The sequence below is a fragment of the Anser cygnoides genome, chromosome 10 (genome assembly GCF_040182565.1).
Source record: "Anser cygnoides isolate HZ-2024a breed goose chromosome 10, Taihu_goose_T2T_genome, whole genome shotgun sequence".
Lineage (NCBI taxonomy): Eukaryota > Metazoa > Chordata > Aves > Anseriformes > Anatidae > Anser > Anser cygnoides.
This window is the reverse complement of record NC_089882.1, coordinates 6,110,979-6,133,579: the sequence shown is the minus strand read 5'-3', so window position 1 is coordinate 6,133,579 and position 22,601 is coordinate 6,110,979. Positions and strand designations below refer to the sequence as shown.

Sequence of the window (22,601 nt, the reverse complement as noted above, 5' to 3'; positions counted from 1 at the left end):
CCGAGGCCACCGCCACATGGAAGCTGGCGGGGACAGGAGGGCAGGAGCCAGGGCCCGCAGGCCCGCGCGCTGCAGCTCGGCCTAGTGGTGCCTGGGGTGTGGGTCCCAGCGACATGAGGGAAGGCTGGGCTCTTGTGGTAGAGGGAAACAAAGGATTTAGGAAAATCCTGTAGGAAAAAGGGCTTCAATGTGGAGAAAAATGCTTTAATTGGCTGAAGGGCATCGTGCGCCGCGCACCTCAGGGCCTTGTGGTTTCCAGGGGCCATTTGCTGTGTAAGGTGGCACACCAGGCCTCCTCCTGCGAGGTATCGGCTGGATGTAAGGATGCTTGAGGGCGAAGCAGAGCAGGCTGGACTGGACTAGAGCCCCAGCTGGGAGCTGCCTAACTGTTTTATGCTCACTTTGAAAACTGAAGTGTAACGATCACCTCCCAGGCTATCATTCAAAAGCAGATCATTCTGTTGGGAGTGACAGGCAGCTGTATCAAACACCTTTTAATTCGTATAACTTCTTCAATAGAAACTTCAATAGAAATATATTCCTTGATATATATATTCCTTGATAATAGGAGGAGTATGCTGTATATAATACTGCTCCCAAGATCCACTATTCCTAAATGAAGAAAGAACAACAAATCCAGGACTACAATGACTGAAAAAGAAGAAGTAAGAGGGGAGAGCTGGTAGAAGTTAGGAAAACTCCAGCATGCTCAAACTTCACGTCTTGCCTCCTACCCTCAAAGCACATCTTTCAGATTGGAACAGCAATAAATGAGAGACAAGTTCTTAGGCTGAGATACGCCCTCCTTCTCCTTCCTGCTGCACCTATCCAAACATCACACAAACCTAAGCAGAAAGCATCTTCTGTTTCACTATTCTCTAGTCTTTGATTAGTAGTCTTATTCAGTGTGCTAATTACTAAGCAAAACAAACATCAAATTCTGTGAACACTGACACGTGCCAATAATCAAAAGAACCAAAAACCCCTACATTTACATGAACATAGGCTTCCAGGCAACCAAAGAGTCGACTTGGCGCATTAGGGGTCCCTTTGCTTACTTCTGTGTGCCACGTCCAGTCTGAAATCATGGCGTACCCGCAGGGCGTGCTTGTGCCCGAGGAGAGGAGGCCGCTAGATGGCTTCCGAGCCGCGGCCTTCAGCCGCCAGCCTCGCTGGAAGAAAACTCAGCTCTTGCAGTGCCAAAAAGTCTTCCGGAAGAAATCTTCCATGTTTTCTTCTGCCCAGTGCACAGGGAGCACTTGATGCACTGCTATGAATGTTGAGGGGAACAGGAGGGAAGGAATCTTTAGGCTAGAAATGGTATTAACAATAAAATTTAATGCACTTTTTAGAATTGGGATTTGAAGTTATCATAGCCCTGCGGACTGATGCCACAGAAAAGACACTGTGCTGGGTGCACTGTATAATTTCAAAAGGACTTAACAGCCCTCTGCATAAGTGTGTCCTCAGAGTAACAACTTTTCTTATCACATAACAAGAACACCACAGAAAACTTTGCTCCAGATCAGTCCACCCAGCTTTGCAATTTTATTTTCACTAGGTGTCTGAAGAAATATGGTGTTTGGTTGGTTGGTTTGGTTTGTTTTTTTGTTTGCTTGTTTGTTTTGTATTTTTGAAATTGAGCTTTCTAATAACATCTTCACTTCCTGGCCAAGGATTTTGCCCAAGCTTTTTGTTCCCTCCTACTCACATGGTGTTTTTTACAGTTCAGCTCTACCTTCACAGCACTATGTAGATTGCTGTTTTTTGAAGCAGAAGGGAGAAAACAGGACTCTGGGGTGCTCCTGCCGTAGGGCTTAAGAGGAACTGGCTGGAACAGCCGGCACTGCAGTCACAGGACAGCTGCGGAAGACGGAAGCGTCTCCTGACTTCCATCAAAGCATTCACAAAGACTTGCAGAACAGAGCCAGCTTAATTGGCACTAATTGGTTTCCCTCAGCTGGTCATGTCTCTTTGAAAGGCATCTTCATGCTGCTTTTCAAGGAGAAGCACTTATATCTGGTCCTTCTGAGAAAGCGACAGCAATCTCAGCAAACGCCTGGCCCCTCTGCTGCCAGCCTGTCAGGAGCGTGTCCTCGCCTCACGGTGCGACGTCCTCGGGCCCGTGCTCTTCATCAGCCTCTGTGTGTGACTGTCTGGAGGCACCAGATCGTACCAGAATGTAAGAGGTAAATCGTTTAGCGGAGTGTAGACATTATGGTAGTTTTCAGTGAGTTTTGGTGGAGTTAGAACAGGTTAACCTGTAAAGCCTTGTCTGGAATATGTGAAACAAGGGGAGCAGGCCTGGCTTTTATACCACAAGACAAATGCTCAGGCTGGTGGATGTCTGCTCTGAAAGGCAGAGGTGACAGCAGGGTGCTCCTCTGGAGGACCTGCCTGCTGGCTGAGGCCACGGTGCCCTGACCCCAGTAAAGAGCCGAGTCGATGAAGGCAGATTGTTGATGTTCTTTTAATTTCTTCTTATTAGAATGAACGTAGAATGATGGCCAATGTCTTTCAACAGTTTCCCTGCTGATGTTCGCCTCCCAGGGAAGCACCCTAAAGGAAACCACTTTCCATTGCCCTTACCTAGTCATCCCAATGAACATTTTTAGAAGGCCAACAGCTATCATCAAGGCTAGCCCTTCAAAAGAAACAGACTTTGTAAGCAATTGAATGCTCTTGAAATCTTCTCCTTCTTGTGATGTGGTGATCACACAGCAGTACAACTGTTGACAGAAGTACAGCTCTGAGTTCCTTAGGAAACCTACAGATTGAGAGATTTACTAGCCTATCTGCGGTAAACAGAAATAAACAAAAACCTAATTTCCTCTCTGTAAACCAACAGACAGGGGAGCATACTTTCTAAACACGGCACGCACTTATAATCCTAAGGTAAAGCTTTCCATCTGGGAAACATGGAAAAGTAGGTCAGTTTGCTTATCGTTGGATATGTATTCAGTGGCTTGGACACATACACTGGTAATGAGGAAATGCTGGCGCACTACACTCCAGAGTTCAAGTTCTATAATGACAGGTTTCAGATGTAAGTAAAATTCTATTAAGATTAGAATCACTGCGAAAACTGAAGTTTCCAACCCCTTAATGACAGCTACATGACAACTGTTGGCCATGGGAGCTTTTCTGCTCCCGGAGCGTGGATGCTCCGGCTGCTGAATGTCAGGACAGCATGTGTATCATCTCAGTGCGTGTTTCTGTCCCTGCCTCCCGGCTTCTCCTGGAAGGAACAGGAAAGCTGCTTGTGTGGGCAGAGGGGCCCGGTGCTGGGCTGGCAGCAGGACCGCAGCGTACGGCCATGGCCTGTTCAGCTCACCTCTGCTGCCAGGAATCCATGAATTGCAATTGCACAGCTCTCTGGGTTAGAAGTGCGTAGCTGCAATCTCCTACAAGTACAGTTATAGCTAAAATTCTTTGTGGCTACGTGGGAAGTGTGTATTTTACGGTTCAGGCAGGCCGTCTTAATAGTGGAGAAATACTTTGCTGAAATGCAAGCAAATGAACAGTCTGGTACACTCAGCTGGACAGTTCGAAAAAGAACAAAGCACCAAATCTTCTGTGGAATTACCATCAACATAACGGTAAGCAATTGTTATAATGTAAGCATACATGTTGATGGAGGTACAACGCCGAAAAACTTGATTTCCACTGAGTTCTCCACTTTCCCATTCCATGTTAGTGAAACTCTTTACATAAATACAGCAGCGATGTTGAAATAAAGTGCAATGGCTGTTCCTTGCGCATATTAAGTAAATTTTCTCAAGTCCATCCTCCACACTAGATTAGGCAATACCAGCATTTAAAAATTTTAACCATTTGCATTTCCAGGGATGAGACAGAGTAAAATATTATTTTGCTGCACATTAAGCTTACAACAGCGTTGCTCAGTAAACCTATCAGAAGCTCGCAGCCTTTCCAAACTGAGACAGGAAACACCTGGACTTCTGTGGTAAAACATCACTGTGAGTGCATTGTACATTTTGGAACAGATCATTTTGAATTGTTAATAAATATTCATCGTACTGCAGTAAAACACTGTGTGTCCAGTGCTATAAACAGTGGTGGAGCTAAATTAAATACATGCAATCTTAGTCATCTTGATTTTTTTCCCTAAAATAAGAACTTGACTTCCCCTCCAAGAACATCTTAAGTTTTAAAAGCTTAAAACCCAAGAAGATAATTCTATCGGATATACAAATTAAATATCTCAGTTTCTGTTATATTTATTCTTTGTTAGCACATTCCCCCATCTTTTCTAAATGGCTCACTATTAAGTTAACTAAAATGAAGGCTTTGTTTCCTTTCCCGGGAAAAGCCTTGCACCTTGGCAGACGCAGCCCTGTAGGCTCATACAGGAATTCACTGGCACTCCCCTAATGGCCTCAGTTTGAGAAACAAACCTAGAGATGTCCCTAATTATGTGAAAGCCAAGGGGCAAAATGCAAATTGTATACAAATCCTCAAGCTTTTTCCCAAGAAACTGCACAAAATGTGCCTATCAATTTTTGCTACATTGGTAGAGCTTACTTTTGTGATGAAGAGCCCCGGGGCCATGCCCTGAATTGGGAAGAATTTCCTAATTTTAGGAATAAAAATTTAATTGTTGCATATCGGTCCTGAGCTGAGTGAAGACCTGAACTTTCTGCTATGTTGTGACTATCTAACTTAGCATATTTGGAAACAGGGAATTCTAAGGAAGGCCACTACATTTGCTCCTAAATCATGTAAAGAACAAACACAGCATTACTGACCTGCTGATAAAACAATACTTGAACATACTGAGCTACCTGTGATCGGAAACCTGCGTATTTTGTTCCATTTTTGGCAAACACCACACTAAAAGCACAAACCGTGCACCTCAAAAAACCCAGCACAGGTGCTCGCGGTTGCACTCGGGCGCATCTCTGAAGAGGGGCCGCTGCCCTGGGGTGCCGGATAATTCTGTCAGCCCTTACACGATGGGGGCTCTCCAACTCCCCTGCAGGCTTTGGGGTCTGTTGCATTTACAGGGACAGAAGATGCAGCTCAGACTCATTTCCAAATCATACCAGATCCGTTAAAGGTCATCATAAACAAATCCTGCGTGTATCCTGCTGCATTGCTTAGAAGCGAGGTTTATCCTTTACAGGTAATTTGCTCAGGTTTGGGAGCTGTTTCCATGTTTCTCTTGCCTAGCTATCTTTTGTGAAGCTGGCTTGCTAACACTGCAGTTCTGTGTCCTAACAGCTTTCATTGTTTAGGTTTAACATAAGCATTCACCAATTTTCTACTAAAATATATTGCCCTTGGAAAATTAATATACTTTTCTGTTTTTTCTCAAAGTATTTTAATACTCAGGAAAACAAGATATCATAAATCTAAGGGAAGAAAAGCTGCTTTCAATTGAGCAGAAAAAAAATAAAAGGCAAAGTCTGTTGTGCATGTGTGTCAACAGCTTTCAAAGCTGCGATCTGAGCACAAAAAGCAATCAGAAAAATCTCACTGCTCATACAAGAAAAATTTCCCTTGGTGAGAACTACACAAACACTGAAGCTGCCTTAAAACTTGGCTTATTGTGTCTGTCTGTAGCTCTACAAAGAAGACTACTTGTTTCTATTTTCTGAATGTGTTGAAAACTAAAACATGGCAGCTGTAGTTCTGCTGTAAAGCTCCCCCAAACAAACACCAAAACAACCCTGACCACCTGTTTTGAGCAGACTTCAGCTGCGCAGAATGCCTCTCCAAAGGGAAAGTGTTGGAGAATATATACGGGAGCCAAAAAGCAAGGGGGTTCTAGCTGAGATTTTCCTGTGCACACAGCACTGCATTATTAAATCTCTGCAGCTTTGTTCGTCACGCCCCAGGTAGGACATTTATTCTGCGCTATCATCACTGCTGTAAAAAGGAGCATTTCTTTACGATGCGCAAGCAGCAATTTCAGCCTCCGCAGTTGCTGCCGTGCTGTGGGGACAGCCGGAGGAGCTGGTGACACCAGGCTCCTTCTGGAGCTGGCCCTCTGGCTGGGCTCTGGGGTTTCTTTGCTTCCTTCACCTGTACTTGCCTCTCGAGGGTACGCAGGACAGCTGGAACCGGAGAGCTGGGCGCTGCTCACAGGCTCCCAGCCCTTGTAAACACCGCTCAGTCACCCTGTGGGAACACACCCTGTGTGCCGAGCTGAATGATTGCCATGTCAGAATACCCAATAATATAATAAATAAACGGAACCACACTTAGTGCAACATCTGGTTTGCAAACCGTCTCCGAACCATCGTCTCCTTTCAACAAACACAGCAGTGACTTTTTCTAGCCCTGCTTTTGGGGCGCTGTGTTCCCCTCCTGCTCACCTCCGAGGAACAGCCCCCAGCCGCTGCCACGCTGAAGTTTCTCTTTTGTGTCAGCACAAACGGTCTTGCAAAATTGCAGGCATTTTGGAAGGCCATTGTGTGCGGCAGATGTTCATATGTCCACGAGTAATCATGCAGTCTGGTATTTAAATGACACAGAATACAAACACTGTGTGAGATACCCAATAAATGATTATAACGAGCGGCTCAACAGCCAGAAAGGTGCATGTAAAGCATTAGCTGGAAGTTTGTAAACCTGTTTATCAGCACTGCCTATGAACTAGTAGCGTAGAGTAACAACAGCAGATACCAAGCAGCATGGAAGGGATACTCGGATGGGCAGAGAAAGGTGGCAGGGCGTAAGCGGATGAGATGCTATTCCCCAAACTGAACTGAAGCATTTTTCCTGTATTGAATCCTCCATTGCTGAGCTGACAGGAAGACTGGGTTGTGAAGTGGCAGCTTAGCAAAGCATTCAGTAGCCTTCCTTCTTTTTTTTTGACCAGTGCAGGGGAAATGGATGGAATGGAAGATTGGCTCATGCACGATAAACAGACTTAATAATCCTCATCATATTTTTTGTCAGCTCCCTCCTCTAGCCAGTTAAGAAAGAGAAGCTCCTGCTAATAACAGACCTCCTAACGCCCTGGTGCAGCCATGCCGACCAACACCGGTGCTGGGGATTCTCTGGTTTTTAACCTCCTGCAGAGGACGGCTGCCAGGGCACTGCGGTGACTTCACACACTACAGGCGTTCATGCCCAGACCGATCTTATTCTCTGTAATGTTCAAAACACGAATGGTCTTACTCACTATCTTGAGACCATTCATTTTAGAATTTATTCCAGCTGGACTGCAGAGCTGGGCTGACACTTCCTCGGTAGTCCTGCCCCACACTGCAATGTTGAGAAAAAGCTCAGACTGTTCGAGAGCTCCCCGGCTCTCATGAATGGCTTGTTTGTACGGGCGGTTTTGCCACCAGTCTTGGTACTATGAACACTCTCACTGTTACTGTTTAACTATAGTAAATCAGTTAAAGACTAACCGTGGTGTTCCGGAGAAATATTTTATTTCATGCAACGAGACTGGCCTACAGTCATGTATCTGACTTCCAGACTGGAAAGACTATAAAGAACAATGGTTCTGAACTTTATGGCATTTTTTCAGTGACTTATATGCACACAGAGTAAGGCAGATGAAGATTTTATGCTCTAACAAGCTCAGATGTGAATACATCTTCCTTTTGAACCATTTGCCTGGCAGGGGGGTCTAAAAAAACTGCAAATAGGTGTAACTGTGGAGGTATTTTTTATGAAAGACTTCACTGTGCATTGCTCTAGCTGACTAGTTATGCACAGAACAACTCAAAGCACGCATTATTATGGTAACTCCTAAGTGACCAGTTCAAACAGGCAAAACATGATAACTGCGCTGGAAAGCAGACCCTGCTTGGCGGATGTTAGGGTAAATGCCTTTCCAATAAACTCTCCAGACTCTCAACTACGGCATTTCATTTTTCCAGAAGCCTCTCAAGTATGGCCATGTGGATTTTCAATGGCAGAAACATCCTGCTCACAGCTGATGTTTTGTCAAGCTGTTTTCTTCCCCAAGCCAAGTCAGGAGAAAATGCATAAATATTCTCAGAAGCAGGTCACTTATTTTCTAACTGACATACATTTTGTATTCTGCTATTTTCACTCTGTTTTCCATACATAGAGAGCCCATATTGTTGTACGGGAAGTAGTTTATATGAGAAAATTAAACTGGTACAACTTAGTTTCTTTTAGCAAAACTTGAGGCAAAACCTGTGCAGACACTCTATTTTGTTGAAGATCGGAATATTTAGATTTAATGTAAAGCTACCAGGAAAGGATTCACCTCCACTAAATGAGAAAGTTGGAGTTTGGCACCAATTAACTATGATTTAAAAAAAAAAACAACACAAAAACATTCAAATTCTGTCACTGTGACTTTTTCATATGGACAAACCCATAAATTCTGTGTCGTTTTGAGATCCTATGCTTCCTGCAACCAAACTGATTGGTTTTAGGATACAAAGAGACAGTAAGTCTGTTCTGCATTAGACACCGTCTGAATAGGCACTAATTCCACTAAAACACGTAGGCAGAAAGCAGTCAGAGATGAAAATCGACTCAGTCTGATACGTAGTAAGTAACAGGAAAAGCAAAATCACTGATGCAAAATATTAGGAGAAAATAGATTTTAAAGCCCTGTGTGAACAGACCAAACTTCTGACATCTGAAGCATGATTTATCCTCACACCAGATGTATTTTGTGTTTTAGGAAAGCATATGACAACCCTGTACAGAATTTTTGCTTTAATGATTAGTGTGTGAAAACAGCATTCAGGAGGTGATCACAGCAAGTCTGAAGCTTTGCTCTGATTAACAAATTAGCCAGTTCTAAATAGATCAAGTAACAGTCAGAAAAGCCGATGACCCTTGAAAGCAAGCTTAAACTTTCATTGGGCCACTTATTACAGACCACTTGCTTTGCATGCAAACAATATCAGGTGTGCCCCCTTGGACCCGAAAATCTCTTTATTAAAAAATGAAAGAGCACTTGGTTTTCACTAGCTGCTTTGAAGTAACAGCAGTTATTTGTAATAAGAGGGATTTTCAGGACCCAAAGAGTCTGTATTTAGAAGGAGATTGCTTTCACTGGCATTCTGCAATTTAATTAACTCAGATTTATAAGGAGAAGATCTACCTTTAGTGGTAGTCATAATAGGAAATACAAAATTAAAAAAGAGTTTGTAATCAAATGAAATTTGTAAAAAGGGGGCCAATACTTTAAAAGCCACCATATCAGAAAATATGATGTTGTTTAATGCCGAGTAATTATTTTTTCATAATGGGTGAGACCCTTCTTGAAAGCTTTTGCTAACTGCTGCGTGGATCTAAACTGATGTTCATAGGAGCTTTTCCTTGGACTCCAATGGGTACCAAGTTTGGCAAAAGCACCCTGAATAATGAAGAATTTTCCTTTTAATTCTTTGGTTTCTTCAAGAAATTCTCTCAAATATTCAAATGCTAAATGCTTCAGCTTCTGTTCAGTATTTACAGGTGTTATTTGTCAGAAAGGAAAATGATTCCTCTGCTGGTGTAAATCAGTATAATCGAGGACCTGCTCAATGTATTTATGTGCTCAAGTGTGTTCTCCTGGACAGATTTAAACAGGTATGATTTAGGTGGGATCTCACACACTGCATTACCTTGACAGTCCAGCATTAATAAATAAAGTACCTAACAAACCATTTCAGTGACAGTATTTATCAAAAATTCTTTGGCAGAGTAAGACTAATAAGGCGGTTCAACAAATGATTCCACATACGAAACTTACAGCTGTTACCGTGATTCCTGCTCATTATCTGTCTCATTCATTACAGATTCCCTGCCGAAATGGCATTCCTCTTCTCGTGCTGCGCTATCAAATGCTCTAACATGAACTCATGAAGGCAGTTGCACTATTAACATGCAGCTCTTGTTTGCTACTTGGAGACAACGTAGGTCCTGACCTTGGGGGTACTTTCACATGGGAGTAACTTTATACATCTGAGCAAATGCACTGCACATATAGCTCTGGAAATCCGGAATGACTTTCTCCGAGAATTAAGAGACTGGTTTGTCAGTAAATACCATAACTAGGGAAGGGCAGCACATGACGGACCCACTGGTCTTAAAGCTGGAAACATGTCCAGAGTTCACTTCTGTCGTCCACACGTGCCAGAACACACCTAGGATGGGCAGCATACTCCACGAAATCCGTGAGTTTTTTCAAGGGTAATGCTTACAGACAAGAGAACAGAACTTATTTTCTCAGTCTTTAGGTTTCAAGCTGCTACAGGATTTTGGTTCCAAAGTATGATCTAGTCTAGCTTGGGAGTTTTCATATGAAGGCTGTTAGTGCATCTGGTTTGATTTGTTTCTAATCAACCGATGTGGATTTTTAAAATGTATTCCCTTGGAAGGTTTAGCTGATATTTTCAAGGAAAACAATCAAGAAAATTCAGCTTTGACATGCACATTTTTTTTGCTTATGCAACAAAAAACTTTTGCTTTCAAGTCTGTGGTGTTCCAGAGACGCCGGGGAACAGAAATAGTTTTTCATGCCAAAATATGCATTTCTGTCCTAAGTAGATTATTTAAAGAAACCTGTCTTGCTAAATGAAAGTCCTCGGTTCATCAGCTCATAAGTGAAAATTGTCAATATCAAATTAAAAACAACAACAACGACAACACAGAATGAAGCATAAAAATCTATTGCAGATCTATTTGTTTTTTCCAGCTACTGAAATCACCAGTGGGGGTCTCAGTTTCTGGCAGGGCCCCGCACCAGGAACAGCCCCTCACTGCCCATCTCGGCTCTGTGGCACGCTCTGGTGGGCCTCATTCTGCCTCTTCTGCCTGCGCTCCCACTTGGCTTCAGCACCAGCCTGCGGGTTTCCTCTTCTGTGTCACATCCCAAATCCCATTTCTGTCTGAGTATCTCTCTGCTGGTCGCCCTCCAGTCTCAGTTTACCGCTGTAATTAATGGGTTTGATATCCCTCTTACTTCATCCCCACCACTTTCTGGATCACTGAAATACAGACTGTAGGAACATTTCTCAACATAAATGTGCTTTGTCCGATGCCTGGCTGCAGGATGTGCATTACCGAGCAGAGTTTCCACCCTTCCTACATACACAACATGAATTAGGGAGCTTTCGAAAACAACATTTCACACCGCCCTTTTGTACTTTACATATTTTAGGTGGGATTGGTAAAGATATCTGCAGTTAGTTATCCTTGACACCTTTTCAGATCATTTTACGATTAATTGTACTTTTCCAGTTTAATCCAGTAAATTGAAATTACCACGCAGGGTCTCTGCTTCACGTTTGATTTTGAGGAGAAATTTTCAAGAAAAAAAAAAAAAAGAGATCTCTGAGATGTTTCTGAGAAGGAATGCAGGGGAAAATATGCTGTTTTCCATAAGTTTTAGGACTCTCTCTTTGGGGGCAGAGGCTCCAGCTGTGCTCGGCACGTCCCCAGTGCCCAGGGCTGCTGCGGCCAGGAGCTCGCAGCTCCTCGCTTATGCACTGCAGACAGGTGACAAAGTGGCTGAGAGCACAAGAACGAAGCAGCCCAGCTAAAAGCACAGGGCAGCAGCATAGCCTGGGGTACGTGGCACGCAGGGAGACGTCTGTAACCGAAAGGTGATCTGAGCTGGGCGTCCAGGAACAGGGAAGGAGCTGGGGGAAACAGGCTGCACGAGAAGGCAGCAAGACAGAGGACTGCGATGGGGTAGGTTTGGGGGGAATACAGCCTGTTTTTTTTCAAACAGTTGAGCACTGCTGTGCTGGTTCTGGTCTGCTGCTATGCATATCACTCAAAATGAGCTTTCCACAGGTGGCCGCAAGCTGAGCGTTCCCTGATGTGCTAATGCCCAACTGCAGGCACCTAATCTGGCTGACCTGCGGGAGGGCTGGCACCCCACAAATTCACTTCACATTAGTGTCCCTGCTCGAACATTCAAACCGACTGGGAAACCCTAAAAACCCCCGAGATCGGGTCTAATGCTTAAGAGCTGTCAGCTCTGGCCTGTCACCCGACGCAGGATGACTTTTTTCCTGTATTTCAGGTTCCTGCCTCCTGGTATCCTCTCACTTTGCAGCTGGGAAGGTTAATTAAGGTTTGGGAAAAAGACACAAAAAGGAACAACCGTGGTGAAATTAGCCATTCTGCACGTGAAGCGAAGTTCAGCCTGTCAGTAAGCCAACCCTGTGAAACTCTGCCTGAACAATACAGCAGCGCTGAGCAGCCGCTCACTCCGGCCAGTGCCGCCAGCTGCGTGCCCTTCGTGGGGATTTCAGCCTGATCACAGGAATAAAGAAAAGTATACGCAGCTCTCCTAGCTGGTGAGCCTTTCCATGTACAGTTTAACCATCTCTTACAGAAATTTGTGTGTGCAATGTGCGGTGTATGAATTAAAGGTGAAAGCCCTCTGTATATGTAGCACATCTGCAGCTTCTTGCTGTTTGCTTTAGGAATTCCTGACCGCCCAGCTGACTCGAACCCGCGCACACAATAACCCTTAACAAACTGCTCTTGCTGATAATCAAGGTTGCAAGGGCCAAGGTCAGAGTTCAGCTCCGTCTGATGCCGAGGGCCTTCCACCAAGGCCCGAAGGAAGCAGCATGTGATGCGGCCGTGAAGGCCGCGGCCGTTCATGCTCTGCTGGAAGCTGCCTGGGACGCTGCTTACACGAGTGGCTGCTTTCAAGCTCCTGTTAGTTAATCCCTCAAACGGCCCGGTGACTGCTTTCATGAAGTATACAGGGAAGATTAAAACTGCCTGATTTTTTTTTTTCCCCCTGAAGTTCACAGGAAACTGCCGATTTCAGCCTGTAAGAGCACTGAAGATGCATTTGAAGGAGAAATAGACATAGGAAGAATGTGGACACAAGAGTTTCATGACTTCCAGAGAAGTTTCAAGTGGTTATTTTAACAAGAATTATACAAGGCATTAGGACAATATAGATTGTATCTCTTCTACAGATGGGGTAGCACCACAAAGCTAGGAGGAAAAGGCCGGTCTGATATTCAAAGTGTTTCTTCTCCTTAGTCAAGCTTTCATATTCCCTACAGAAAGCTGGCATGCCTAAACATATTACAGGGTAACATCTGACACTTTTATCATTGCCTTTTCACGAAGAAGCTAATATTCAGCACGAAACAACACTTTCTCCTTCAAACTTTTATAAACCGAATGCTGACTGTGACGTTTATAATTTTGACCTCAGCAGTGGAAGTCACGTCCACATGTATTAAAGACCGAAATCACGAGGTGCCAGAAGGCGGCCTGCCCGTCAGCGCTAGGCTCTGCAGAATGCCCTGATGCTTCTGTCTTCTCACCGCGTGGAAAAGGTAGCTGGGTGCCCGCAGTGGGGTCTGGGTTTCATTAGACAGCAAGGACCTTCATTAGGGGCGGCAGAGCTCAGTTTTGCAGCACTTGAGATCTGTTTTGGGAGCTAAAAGAGAATTTGGCCCCAGCTGTGGGGATATTCTGTCTAATCTAAAAAGTACCACTAGGTTTTGTGTACTGTCTCCCCTCGTCTGTAGCTGCATTCCATGTGATCTGCTGTAAACGTAATTTGGGTAATCTTTTTTTCCGTACAGATAAACACGTTCTTTGTGTCACCATTTCTTATGATGACCAAGAGCTAAAATACCTTATTCTCATTCTTCAATTCTCCCGTTAATCCAAACACTTTTTGCTACTAGACTTGGGAGTTAGAAGTAACTGCAGGAAAAACATGTTCCTGAACTTTCCATTCTTTGTAATCCTCTCTCTGCATCCTGATTACTTCAATCAGTGGGATAGCGTACAGAGTAAATTAAGTAATACAAATCAAAAGGTGTAATTATGTTCTTAATAAACTTCAAGATAATGGGCTCTGCACTTTCCATCTGTGGTTTCTTGCACAGTCTTTATTGTGGGGGTCTTCAGTCAGATCGGATACAGAATATCAGAAAAACATGCATTTTGAAGGGATACAACCTGCAATTATCCTCATCACAAAACTGCTTAATATGTTTTATTCTGGTAGTTTATGCTTTCAGTTATACTTTTAAGTTCATGCTTTACAACATTTTAAGATTCATAGCGAAAGCACTTCCACTGATCAAAACTGCAGGTTCAGGGTTGCTCTTCAGGGTTACTGTATGAAATTTTGGGGCACACACTTTCTTATGGGTTTAGCAGAACACTTAGATGTGCTGCTGTTTTAATCCCAATGCCCTTTCCAAGACGTGAGCGCGTAACTTCTGAATGTTGCTGTGCTTTTCTGCACTGGAATGAATGGCTGTCTCAGGGACACGCGGGTATTGGAAAGTCACTTGGAATCTCTGCCCTAAACTGTTACTGGTATTTTGATGTGAGCTTGGAAGTTTTACAGCTTGCTTATTCATACATATTTGTACGTGGTCCAGAGAAATAAGCCAACTTCTTACCAACACATTGGCCATTATTTTGAAAGTGTGAAAAGATGACAGCATGTTTTTTTACAACTTGAAGTATTTTTCCATCTTAGTAGAAAATGTCTTTCACAATGTAAATATTTTTTGATGAAACACACTTCTCATTTTCTACACTAGTATCTTTTTTCTTCTTCAAAGTGCAACTTGAACTATTTATAACTTGTGCTGATTAGAGATAGCGTATTTTCTAGTTCTAAGGGAATTTTCTCATTACCAGTCAATAGCTTTTATCGCTTTGTACTCCACTAATATATTCACTAATATTTATACTATTGGTATAAATAACCAGTAATGAAGAGTTTTGAAGGTATGCAGAACACATTAATGCAATTAGAAGGTAAACTAATGCTACTTTTCCTACTTAAGTCTGTAATCAGTTCTTCTAACAAAATCATATGGGAAGCCAATCTAGCCTGCTCAGAATTGTTTATGGGATTTGATTAGTCTCCAATAAGTCACAAATGTGAATTTATATTTTCTTTTGCACCCAAGCAAGGCCACAAGTAAATATTATATGACTTCAGAGGAATTTAGCATATAATAGTAAAGCAGATCAAAAAACTAGCCAATTGACTAGGCAAATAAACAGTACCCATAACTCCACAGATCCTTTATTGGAATAAGAAAGTAAACACTCAAGCAGCTTTCAAACAAATTAAACTAAGTAATGTGAGAAATGAGAAATCTCTTTTAATTTCGTTATGACAAAAAGGAAAAGAGGAAGCCAAAGCAAAAGAAAGATTAGGACAGATCTTCTGGTTTGACTGCTCCTTTTCCACTGGACAGAAAAAGCAAAGATTTACAACAACTAAAAACCGAACCCATAATTTTGTAAACTGACCATATTTTTTTCCAGCAAACTGATGACATGATGACAGCTTTTCAAGGCTTTCCCACAAATGACACAAATGAAATTTCTTCAGCATTTTCCTAACACAGTGCTGAACAATTATATTATTTCATCCATATGAATTAATCGCTATGAATTAATCTCATGGCTGTGCTTTACTCATTTACCATTACTTCTGTGCACATATATTCCATGACTACTTGTTGTAAAGGAATAGGGTTCATGTTTTCTACATAAATATGTACCCTTTATGTCTCTCATGACTTACTTGCATTAGCTGTATACTAAATGATGTTAGACATGAGACTAAGTTAGTATGTTGATTCTGGAATGCAGCAGTTGCACGTGGTTGACTGGCCTCTTTACTAAGGTTTATAGCGTAGTTTTGTAGTTCATAACATAGGCAATTTTTACAATATAACACCCCTGCTAATAAAAATAAAATTGTTACGTAAGGCCACTACTAAATAATGAAACCACTACTATGCTTAATTTCCCTATTAAATTCTGTAGCAGTAAACGTTGTTATAGAGTTATTAATGTGAGTAACCTCAAGATTGCTGCCAACACTTCAAACATAAAATTTCTGCATAGATGTTGGAATCAAATGATATAGTGCCTAACAACTTACTGCACTTTACAAAATCGGGGTAAGACTCCCAGTAATTCTATGAGATTGCCAGTAACAGTATGTACAGCACAGGAACGGGGCAAAGGACAGAAAGCAAGCTGATCCCACCTGCTAGATGATCTCAGGTGTCACTTCCACGTGTTTTCGCCATGCAGACAACTTGCTTCTGGATTAACTCTGTTAAGCAATTTAGCTTTACCTTTCCAGTATACATGCAATGCAAGGAAGTATCAAGATTGTGAGGATTTATTCCTAAACTTCCAATTATTTCCATTAAGAACAGCGTAGGAGCCCCAGAGAAGATGCCATAGGAGCTGTCAGTCCTCCCGAACACAAAGATGCCGTGACAGAACATAGCCCTTCTAGTCCCAGACAGGAGGGATGATGGATAACAAATAGCTTCTAGTTATAACTAAGAAATATCTGACTGTACAATTATTAGTAGTATCAAGCATTGTAATTAAAGAACTCCAGACAAAAACTTTGCTGGGATAAGAAAATCCACAGACAAGCTTTTTCGTTTTGCTAAAAGAAAACAGTAACTAACAAAGTTCTGCCTCAGTGAATCTTCACTATGACCTCAGGATTCAATTTTAACAAGTTGATTTTAATCCTGTTAGTGTAAGATCAAAGAAAAAGATTCATTGGCAGGGTTAAATGGAGCAACATTGAAGGATTTATAAAAGTAAGGCCAATACCCACATCAGTCCTTCTGTCCTAATTAGGCTTATATTTTTTCTAAGTATTGCTGGCAGAAATTAATGCTCAGAGGCCTATGCCAAAGTAGCTCACTTTAACTCGAAGACATTTTTACACTTACTTTGACTGTATTTTAAGGTTTCCATTTTGAAGTATTTAGCTTAATTTCCTGTTTTAGAAGTGAAGGTCTTTTCAGCAACTCTTTAGTAACTACTCTTTTCCTTTTCTGTTCCTATATCCCAGGAGGCCACATCGCTAGGGGTGACGGCAAGGCCTCGTGGCCTGCTGGCCTTCTGGTGCAGGACACCTGCAGTAGGGTGTCCCCACATCCCCTGTCCGTACAGGCACCCACCAAACAACAGCGTAAAGTTATTCCCACAAACCAGTTATTTCCATTTCTGTGGCTGCTTTATCGGTGTCGAAAAAATGCTGAGAAAACTTAATAGTCAATGGTCACTGCTACTTTGCTATATAACCAAGGGAAGGCATCAGAACTACTGGGCCTCATAAAGCCTCAAAGCTTTGCACAGAGGAATGGACCCCTCATAGGCAATGCCCCTCAAGAAAGGAGCACCTACAGAATCGGTCCTTCTTCTTCAGACCCTCCAAGGAGGAGGGAAGTGTTACAGGACACTCAGCCTACGTGGAGAAAGGAAACGGGCAAGGCAAATGTGGAAATATCTGAAAGATAAATGAATACATAAAACTATCATTGGATATTTATAGCTGCTGAAGTAGCTATTCTTTTGGATTCACAAGATACACGACTACTTCAGTGAAAGTTAAGCACTTGTTAATTCTCCATCCTTTTTTTTTACCTTTGGCTGTCTAATAAATTCTGCTAACTTTCACTGATCTCATTTTATCCAGTGGTCTGAAAAAATGTTATAGGATCTGCAATTTTTATTGCCTCGCTGATTAACCTAAGATGAAGGATAGTTTCCATTCTTCTGAAATGATTTTCCTTGGCTCATATGCAGTGCAGTACACAATGTAAGATTGTCCTGAGACAAAACGAAGGGAGAGGCCAAAATGTGGTTACCAAAGTTTCAGTGGTAAAATATCCAATGCCATAATGTCATTTCTTTGTGGCCCTCCTGGAAGTCAGGCAATAAACAGTTAACTCAGAGCCATCCGTTTGGGCATCTGTATGTATATATGTAACGTATAAACTTAATTAAAACCAATTGTAACTGCAGAAGTGTAACATTACTGAGCATAACATGTATTTTGTCATGGCTTCAAAATGCAAATGTGCTTTTTGACTTGTTATGGAAGTCTTGCTTGCCAGACATTTCTAAATAAAGCCCAGGAGACTGGATTTTACATCTTCCCCCTCTTAACCCTTCTCTTAATCACTTCCCTCTAATTCCACTTTTTTCAATGTGTGTGGCTTGAGCAAAGCCTCTTCTCTGTAATTGTCTTCTAAATTGGCAAAAGGACAGTGCAGGGTGTGACCCTCCTCCAGTTTTTTGTACAGAATTGTATTCTCCTGTGTCTCGTTCTCCTACAAGCTCTCCCACGTCTCTGTTAAGTAGCCAGGATCATACAAAGCAGTCAGATTCCTGTTTCACATCTGCGTCTTCCTACGGCAATCGGATCCATAAAATGAGTTGTCATCATGGTATTCGATAATATTCTGAGCCAGAGGTACTCTATCTTCACATCTGGAAGTGAGTGGTTCCCTCCTTTTAGCTACAGAAGATGGTGTAACTCACAGCGCGGCACTAGCAATAGCAGGAGGAGAAGCTGCTGAGAATTTCAGAGGAGCAGAAAAAGGTTTGTGCAAAAGAAGACAACACAGTTGCAGGAGAAATACCGGAGTAGAGATAGCTCAAAATACTCCTTTTCATCAGGGGATTCATTTTGAACTGTTGTCCTGACTACATTTTGCAGCCACTGGCAGGATTTCACTGATGGAAGGTGTCTCAGTTCATGCAGCTAAAATGCTTTCTGGCACACCAGTGCATGCTAGAACACATATGTGCACACATCATACATTGCATGCTACCCTTGTTAATGAGATTAACTCCGTAGTATTACATACGAGAGTGCTGCTCCTAGGCAGTACAATCTTGCATTCTTAGGAGAGACTCTAGAAGAAAATGTGTCCTTAAACAGTCAATATTATATTCCTGAAGACCAATTTTATACAGGAAACATACATTGTGTGGTAGTCTTAACGTTATTGCTTTTGCCTTAATTCTCTTCTGTTTGTTAAACACAAATGTTTATGCCACCCCTTATTCAACAGTAAGCTAGTCTGACAGCTTTTGGCACACACTGATTTTTTAATAACTACCATCCATTGGCATACACTTACTTCTTTAATAAGTACCATCCACTAAGCACACATACCAGAGATGTAAAACAGTTTCATTAAATTAAGCAGAGGCACAAGCCATTAAAATTATTTTCTAACTAATAAAAGGCAAATGTTTACATTTATTAACACTATATTGATTTCAAGCTATACAAATGATAGGCTATTTTGCAATACCACCCACACCAGTTTGTATGGGTGCTTAGACTTAAAAGTCACTATCTTCTTACCAAACATAGTGTTTTCTAACATTTTGACTGTTCCTAACTGTACTGGTCCTAACGAGATTCAGCAGCAGCAGCTGCCCATTTTACATGCCTGCTCTGGAGAGGGACATCGGTGTCCCCACCTCCATCCCTCGCCCGTCCCTGCTACCAGGGCTCTGCTGCTCAGCAGGGGCTGGGTTCACCTGTGGCAAGGGCTACAAGCTCAGCAGCACCACGTCCTCAGGCTGCTCTGTCTCCTGGATTTTGGTTCTGTCTGCTCATAATCCAATTTATTACCTCAGTGACTGAAATTACCTGTCAGCAGAAGTAAGCCGGCCTGAGCTGTGCCGTGAAGCCTAGCCTAACCGCTTCCAGCAAGAGACCAGCTTAGTGTGCCAGACCAACACAGCCACGCTCTTGGCTACCTTACTCGTCAGGGCTGTGTAAATCTCTGCCTGTGAATCTAAATGATGGAAAATCTATCTAGGTCCTCAGCTATTGAATTTTCTTGGCATCATAGCTGCAACAAGAAAAGCTTACAGTCTTCAAGGTGTATTATACAATTTAATTTTATTTCTGTTCTTTAATACAAACTTACAAAAAAAATGGAAAAACATTATTGCTCACTATTCACTGTGCTCTGGAATAGCAACTGTATCTGCTTTACATGGAAATGATCATCAGCTGTTGCATATTTTTCCAGCAGAAGAATCTCTTCAAAAGAACTAGCCAGGAAAGTATTCTTACTATCTACATAACAAAATACTTTAAAAAGTGGGTAAGCTAGTAGCTTTGAAACAAAAGAATAGAAGAATGCATTAGAGCAAGACAGCCCATTTTTAAACTGCTCAAGGAAGACTGGGCTGAATCACAACTATGCCAACTGACACAGTCCAGCACTTCAACTCCCTAGGCGCCGTGTGAATGCAGAAGGTGCAGGGCTGCTGTGTTAAAAAAATGCAGCAGATATTCTGGTCTTCAAAATGTCTGGAATGAGCTGAAATGTATGGCTGGCTGGCTGGAGGGGTCTGTGGAGCCTGCAAAGTGCTCGGGCTGACTGTGATTTATGTCTGCTTCCAGGTACATGTAAATTTTCCATCCCCCATATAGACTCGAGCGCTGTGCTACAGAGTTACGAGAGATTAAAATTCCTGCACATTTTCTAGAAGCATCGGCCGTACCGAGGAAGAAGCGCAGGAAGGAGCATTTGTTTTATGCTTACAAGAATACTTTACAGATACACGTGTTTTCTTTGCATTTCATATGAGCATAAATTAAAATATTCCACTTGGGAAAAATGTTATTTTAGTTAATTTCCTACAGACTGTTTTCAGCACATTTCTAAGTGAATGGTGAAAAAGTCCTCAGTTGAACACAGCACTTTCAGATCCCATTGCTTAGAATAGCTCCCCACTTCTCAAATATTAATTGTATCTGGTTATGTTTAAATGTCATGAAAATATGCAGCAAGTGATCTACAGGGATTCATATTTCCACCAAAAATCGAGCCTGCACCTTCACGTCCCCACGCAGGAATCCTGGATGGGTTTATCCCGCTGTGCCTGTTGCAAACATCTGCCACTTTTGAGCGCTGAAAAGAGTACTTCGCAACTCCGATCTCAGCATTGTAGCTGAACGCTTTTAGGAGAGAGTATTGCCATTTTATTCATAAACTGTTTCAAGAAAGGAAAGGGGGAGAAGAGGCGAGGAAGTAAGCCAAGAGTGCTTTGACTTGCTTTCTGTTTTAAAGTGTCTCAGCGAGCGGCGTGCCAAGAAAAACAAAGTCCAGCGCAGCGAGCAGCGAGGAGCTCCGATTACAGCCGTCGAGCACGTCGAGAGACGGCCGCCTCGGGCAGGGGGAAGGGGAAGGGGAAGAAAGCGAGAAGCGGGGAGCGGGCCCACGCTGCCGGCAACCGCACGCTTGTGCAGGTCCGCAACAAGGCACCCATTCTGCTGCCTGCCCTCGTCTGGTCTGAAATCAGTGGGATCATTCATACAGGCAGCACAAGCCAGGCCTGGGCTGGCAGGAGAACTGCGCTAAGGGACGGGTAAATGGGAACGGGCAGAGCCGCGAGCTACCAGCGGAGGTGAACACGCACGTGTGAGCACAAATGTGGTCACTGTGGCCACTGGATTTTAGAGCTTCACCAAGGAGCTTACAGCAAGGGAGGGAAAAACAACAACAACCCTCCAGAATTTCTATGTATTTTCTCTTCTGGTTATATTTATTAGTCCAACTTCAGAAAGTAAGCTTCGTTAGGGTATATATTGTTACATATTACTTTATTAAGGACAAGTCAGCAACTTCTACAAACTGGTACATGGAACTGGGGCAAACAAAGCTCCACTTTATCACCCTTTTAAGAGGAAAGCAGGGCTAATAGCCCTTCCAGGCAGGCAAAGAGAAATGCACGGAGCACATCTGAATCAGCACGAACTGGCACGGGTCAACACCAGGCTTTTCCCCCACGCTTTTCTCAGACAAGGAGGAACCTTTGCTCAAGCTGCACATGAAGTCTGGGTCTATTGTAAGAGGGAATATACGGTGGCAGGAGTCAACTTAAAAGCAAAACTTGTGGAACTGTTATAAGCAATCTCATTGGATGTGCTTTTGCCACATACTGTCAGTGAAATGGGGAGAGAGCTGCAGGCCTGTGAGCCCAGGCAGCTGAGCTAGGCCTTAGATGTTTTCCAAATAATATTTCATTACGCTGGCCGTTGTAGGGCAATCCAGGTGGTGTGTGAACTTTCATGGTGCTGGGGTGCCCTGCAGCCACCCTGCTGGTGCTGTCCTCCATTTCTGAGGAGGAACTGCCCATCTCCTGGTGACATGGAAACTGCACGGGCTGTGACACCGCCGATGGCACAGGTCCCCTTCAGAAAGATTGCCACCTTCAAGGAGTGCTTAAGAAGAGGGAGAACTAGGGAAGTAAAGCTGTGCAGCTTCTTGAGAGTGCACAAAACATGTGGCACTTCAAGGGTATTACAACTGCAACAAATTCACTCCAGATTTTTACTGCAAGACCTGCGAGAGCTGAATATGGCTTGGGGACTGTGAAGTTATCCCAACTAAACAACAAGAGGAGATCTTTGTCCTGCTCTGGGAGAAACAGTGAGAAGCCTAGGATGCCCAGAGGCCTTGACGGCCCTGACCAGCCTCAGCTGGGGCCTCCACCCACCCCACCCATGGGCCCAGAAGCCCTCTTAAGCTCAGCCCTGGGGACCCTGACCCTTCTTGAGCCATACTGGAGGGGTACCAGTCCCCAACTTGTTTCCTGACTTGACCATGGACCTTGCTTGCTCTCTTGCCTTTGTCTGGTGATCACTGGACTGCTGGTAGGACATGTTGCCATCACTGGCCTGCTTTATCACTAATATTTTTGTTTTTAATAGACTTTTATATTGCTATTACAGTTACCTTTTATGTGTAGTAGGTTAAGAATTGTTGTCACTGGTTAGATCTCTAGGTTTGGGCTCTTTGCCTGTTAGGGTAGTTGCACCCCAGTGAACA

At 43.0% G+C, this 22,601-nt stretch overlaps 1 protein-coding gene across 1 annotated transcript in view; it reads right to left on the bottom strand.

Annotated features, from left to right (window-relative positions):
• Positions 1-22,601, bottom strand: part of PDZRN3 (PDZ domain containing ring finger 3) — a 133,567-nt gene that overhangs the window by 71,537 nt on the left and 39,429 nt on the right. The gene's annotated exons all lie outside the window — the stretch shown is intronic.